A 5,944-nucleotide genomic window follows, 5' to 3' on the forward strand; every position below is an offset into this window, starting at 1 on the left:
ACTGCGGGAGGTTAGACAGAATCCCTCCTCCTGTCAGGGTCGTGAGAAGCAGAGAGAGAGCCAGGACGGCCACGAACTGGGGGACACTGCATGTCATGTGGGATCCTGATGGGAGAGAAGACACTCGTGGGAGCCGGGACTTTCGAATGCAGTTGTAAATGCTCCCGTGTCAGTGGGGGTCCCTGGGTCACCATGACCATGAACCCTCCCTCCGTCAGACATGAACCTCAGGGAACACGGTGTGACGGGTGCACTGGGAACTCTGCACCGTCTTTGCCCTCTTCTCTACATCTAAAAACTACTTCAAAATAAGAAGTGGAAAATAGAATCGCAAAGTAAATACACGCAGGTGATCCCAGCCCCGGCACACGCGCAGCAGCCTGGGGTGGGGGGGCAGCAGGTGAGAGGGGAAGCCCGACGTGGCACGTGCACAAAACCGAACACTGCTCCATCTCGAGGAAGGAAATTGTGACACAGGCTGCCACACAGAAGAACTGGAGGACATCATGCAGAGTGAAGTAAGCCGGTCACAAAAGACCGTCCGTGTAGGACTGCACTTCCCCGGGGCACCCGGGAGCCACATTCAGGGAGCTGGAGGTAGGATGGTGGGTGCCAGGGGCCGGGGGAGGGGCAATGAACTGGGAGTCACTTGACGGGGACAGTTTCAGTGTTGCGAGATGAGAAAGTTCTGGAAGTTGGTTGCATAACATTGTGAACGTACTTAATGCCGTGGACGGCACACTTAAAAATGGTCAAGGTGGTGAATTTTAGGTCATGTGGATTTTCCCACGATCAAAACGGTTTTTAATTTAAAAATTTAAAACAGCAAAAAGTAAACAAAACAAAACAAAACCCAACCTACACATAAAAGTTCTGGAGAGCTGGGGGGTTGTTTTTCTGGCAGACGCAAAACCCTTCCCAGAGGAGAGTACTGAGTGTATAAACGAGGCGGGAGGACACTGGGAAGTGCTGGCTCTGGTGTCACGTGGATTGTGGGCATGGTGTCAAGGTGTTTGCACGCGTCCAGAGTCAGCAAATTATATACGGGACATATGTACAGTTTTTTTTTTTTTTTTTTTTTTTTTTTTGCACGTCAGTTATACCTCAATTAAGCTGGTTTTAAGAAAGAGGGAATTTTTGGGACGCCTGGGTGGTTCTGTGGGTTAAGCGTCTGCCTTCAGCTCAGGTCATGATCCCAGGGTCCTGGGATCGAGTCCCGCATGGGGCTCCCTGCTCAGCGGGGAGTCTGCTTCTCCCTCTGCCTCTGCTCCCCTCCCCCACTCACGCTCTCGTTCTATCACAAATAAATAAAATCTTAAAAAAAAAAGAAAGAGGGAATTTTCCCGCTGTCTCTACTCTTTGGTTGAGGTCGCAGTGATGTCCTCAGGCCTCCCCACAGAGCCTGTCCCTAGCCTCCAGCAGTGGCACATAGACCCAGTCCCCCAATTTTGAGTGGAGGCTCACAAGAGGGTGGTGTTCTTTGAAGTGTGCTTTGCAGAGTAGGGCGTGCATTCCCTTCTCGAAGGGTGCGAAGGGCTGAACGTTTGTCTGCCCAGATTCCTGTGTGGAAGCCCTACCCTGACTGTGACGCCCTTCGGAAGGGAGGCCTTTGGGAAGTGTTTAGGATCAGCTGAGGCCATGGGGGGGGTGCCCAGGATGGGATTAGGGCCCTTACAGGGAGAGGAAGAGACACGCGAGCACGCTGGCCCAGTCTCTGTGTCTGCCTCTGTGTCCCAGAAGGATGCGGCGAGAAATCCGTCACCTGCCAGCTGGGAGGAGAGTGTCCCTCCTCTTGGAATCTGTGACTCTGAGAAACTGTCTGCCCAGGGCCAGCTGCCTGCCTCCTGAACTGCCGGCCTTTCTGTACCTGAGTACTAAGAACACTTGCGATGTAAAGCACCTTGCTGCCTGCGGGGGACTGAGCTGCAGCCTGGTGTCCTTGGGGCTCAGGTGAGCCGCTGGCTGGACCGCGCTTGCTGGCACCTCAAGCGCACAGATCAGGGCTCGTGGGACACGGCGGGAGCTGCCCGGCGATGAGGGCCCCCAGAGGACGGCCTGAGGGGAGACCCGCACCCCCACCCCTGCGTGTCCTGCAGAGTGGGAGCAGGAGGGTCCGGCAGGACTGCGGGAGGAGCAGGTAACTTCCCAGGTTCGGTATAGCCTATTCCTCCCCACGGGACGGTCGACGGTCGGCAGCCCGTGCTCCCACACCGGCCGGCGTCCCAGGGCCAGGCTGGAGCCTGCTGCAGGGGGCGGGGCTCTGGGCCGAGGCCGACGTGACACCCATCACCTGTGCAGACGGTCAGGGACCAGAAGCAGCCTCTGGGCCTGGGAGGGACTGGAGGAGAGGAGAGTGGGGATCGGCCAACAGGGAAGCAGGAGCTCTGGACTTGGGGCGTGGATGTGCGGCTCTCAGCCCCGCCAGGACGTCTCACGGAAGAGCCCCCACTTTCTGACAACACCCAAATCTGGAGCAAACCCCTCTCTTCCTTTGACCCTGCTCCAAATGCCCCCCGTACCTGGGAATCCCGTGAGCACTCCTTTCCAGCACCCCCGTGTCGGTCTGCTCAGGCTGCAGTCACAGAGGTCCACAGGCTAGGGGCCTGAACGACGGGTATTTATTTTCTCACAGGCTGGAGGCTGGAAATCCAAGATCAGGGCGTTGCTACAGCTGGTGTCTCCTTGGCTTGTAGATTGCTGTTGTCATACTGCGATTTGTCACCTAGAGCCCTTGCTATTCCCCGAGTGGTGAGAGCCATGAAGGTGTGCTGTTTCTGTAAAGAGGTGGCCTGTGGACGGCTCCTCCGGGTGGAGGGGAGGGGGCCGGAGACGATTCAACCCCAGACAAGCTCCTGCCCTTGTCCACGCCTGACCCTGGGCCCCTCTCCCATCTGGCTGTCCCGGAGGCACGTCCTTTTATCATAAACTGGTATAATGTTCCTCTGAGCTCTGTGAGCCACTCTAGCAAATCGGTCGAACCAGGGGAGGGGGATGCAGGACCCCGGGGTCTACAGCCAGTGGGTAGATTGGAATCTGAGCTGTGTGTTGGGGGCCCGTCCTGTGGGACTGAGCCCCTAACCTGTGGGATCTGACGCTGTCTCCACGCAGATAATGTCAGAACTGACTTGACTTGGAAGATCCCCAGCTGGTTGGTGGGATGTGTAGGGGGAAGCACATCAGAATTGCTGTCGGAATCCGAGCCACCTCCTCCCCGTGTCCTCACACAGTCTTCCCTCTGTGCCCATCTGTGTCTTAATCTCCTCTTCTTAGAAGGGCATCAGTCACTTTGGATTAGAAGCCACCATAGGACCTCATGGAACGGAATTACCTCTTCAAAGATCCCGTCTCCAAATACAGCCACTTCTGAGGCACTAGGGGGTGAGGACTGCAACTCAAGAATGTAGGGGGGCCCCGAGCAGCCTGGCGCTTGGCGTGCGGTGCCTCTCCCCGCAGTGAGGAGTAACGCCAGCCTATGCAACCCCAGCTGCGCTCTTGGTGGTCGGTGGGCACCGGCAACAATGTGACTCTGAGAAGGGACGCGGAAATTCTTTGTGGGTGGAAGGAAAGCGGAGGTGGCTTCCCAAGGACTCAAAGAGGAGACTGGACAAAGTGACGCCTTGCCCTCCTCCCCATGCTTGGTCTGTGGGGTCTCAGCTCAGGCCTCCCCCGGGAGACAGGGAACGACTTTGGATGCCAGATGGATGTTTTGGTATTGAGTTCGGCTGGACTATTGACCCCCTGAAATTGGGACAGTTGGAAAACCCCAAAATGGCAAGAAAATCTGGAAGATCGGCTCCAGATATAGCCCTGGGGGAGGAAGAGGGGACTCAGACAGATGGTGTGTGAAGGCAGGGTGAGAAAGAATAAAGCTGTTTCCTGTTCACACCAGTGAGCCCAGACTTTTTTTTTTTTACTATCCTATCATTTTTTTTTTGAACTTGGATTTTTTTAAAGTAAATTTTGATTTTAGATTAGTTTCAAGTTTACAGAAAAGTCACAAGGCTGGTACACGGAGTTCCCATACACCCTTCACCCGGTTTCCCCTGCTGTTAATGTCTTGAACGGCTATGGTACGTTTGTCACAGCCGGTGAACCAATGTCAAGGCATTATTGTTCACGAACATTCACATTTTATTAGGATCCCCTTTGTTTTTTACCAAGTGACCTTCTGAGCCAGTGTCCCATCCAGGGGACTACGTTATATTTGTCCCCATGTCACTTTATGCTCCTCGGGGCTCCGAGAGGTTCTCAAACTTTTCTAGTTCTTGATGAGCTTGACAGTTTTGAGGAGGACTGGCCGGGTATTTTGTAGAAAGTGCCTCAACTGGGGATTGACAGATGTTTTCCCCATAATTAGACTAGGGTCACGGGGAAGAAAAACCACAGAGGTGAGTACCATTTTCAACACACCATATGGAGGGCATAATCCACACGACTGATCATGGCTAACGCTGGTCCTAATCCCTGGGAGGCAGTGTTGGTGAGGTCTCTAGACGACAAAGTTAGTCCCTTCCCCCAGTTTTCATGCTGTTCCCTTTGGAAGGACGCCGCCATGCTCAACCCAACCTCAAAGAGTAGGGAGTTGTGCGATCCATCTCCTTGAGGGTAGAATTTCCACGTAAATTATTAGGAATTCTTCTGCAAAGGAGATTTGTCTATTCTCTCCCATGCATCACATTTCTTACTTTTCCCAATCGTTTATTTATATCATTTTGGATTTACAGATATTTATTTCATGTTTGGGTTATAATCCAATATACTTTATCTATCCTGTTGCTCCTGCTCTTTTCTTCTCTATATTTTGTTATGAGAAATTTCAAACATAAACAGTTGAAAAAATATTCCAGTGGGGAAAAAACCCAAAGAATCCAGTTACAAGATGGGCAAAGATGCTGAAGAGACGTTTTTCCAAAGAAGATTTACAGATGACCCAATGGGTCCCTTAAAGGCGTACAACCTCACTCATCATCAGGGAAATGCGGATCAAAACCACAGTGAGATATCCTCTCACACCTGCCAGAATGGCTAGAATCAAAAAACCGAAGAGACACCAAGTGTGGTTGGGGGGGACGTGGAGAACAAAGGAACCCTCCTGCCCTGTCCATGGGGATGCAGACTGGTGTAGCCACGGCAGAAAACAGTATGCAGGCTCCTCAAAAAATTAAACAGAAATGCCCATACTCCAGCAAACCCGCCTCGGGTATCTATTGGGAGAAAACAAAAGCACTAAGTCAGAGACGTCCTGCCATTTGTGACCACGTGGCTGGACCTCGAGGGCATTATGCTAGACGAGAGAAGTCCGAGGGAGAATGATAAACACCGTACTATCTGACTCCTGTGTAGAGTAAGACAAACCAAACACGCAGATACAGAGAACAGACTGCTGGTTCCCCGGGGGGAGGGGCGGGCAGAAGGGAACAGGGGAAAGTTGCAGTTATAAGATGTCTAAGTCCTGGGAATCTAACATATCCCATGTGACTGTCATTAAATACCATATTGTAGAGGTGAAAGTTGTTAAGAGAGATTTTGAAAGTTCTTGCCACGCACACATACAAAATGGGACTATGTGAGGTCGTGGATATGTTAAGGAACCTTACAGTCATGGTCATTTTGTAATATATACACATATCAAATCATTACATTGTATACCTTGAAACTACATGGTGTTCCCTACCAATTATACCCTGGCACAGCTGGACAAAACCGGAAATATTACGGTGAATACCCAGATATTTGCCACCTAGATTCCACCATTAATAGTTTGCTTTACTACGTATCTGTCCCCCACCGTCGATCCATCTTGTTTTCTTTTTTGATCCATTTCAAAGGAAACCGAAGACCTGCTACAGCCCCCCCCCCCCCGTTCCCCAATACCTAAGCGTGCATAGGATTTGCTGGCGTTCTTATTTTGTTTCGAGGTAAAATTTGCAGTGAAATGCACAAA

General features: G+C 51.9%; 1 long non-coding RNA gene across 1 annotated transcript; it reads left to right on the forward strand.

Annotated features, from left to right (window-relative positions):
• Positions 1-497: 497 nt before the first annotated feature.
• LOC123786987 (uncharacterized) lies at positions 498-3,400 on the forward strand. The gene is made up of 4 exons (XR_006778083.2): positions 498-597; positions 1,738-2,137; positions 2,633-2,763; positions 3,109-3,400. It is a non-coding gene; the product is annotated as an uncharacterized LOC123786987 (long non-coding RNA).
• Positions 3,401-5,944: the final 2,544 nt, after the last annotated feature.

Source organism: Ursus americanus, chromosome 21 (assembly GCF_024610735.1).
Source record: "Ursus americanus isolate L20-20 chromosome 21, mUrsAme1.1.p, whole genome shotgun sequence".
Lineage (NCBI taxonomy): Eukaryota > Metazoa > Chordata > Mammalia > Carnivora > Ursidae > Ursus > Ursus americanus.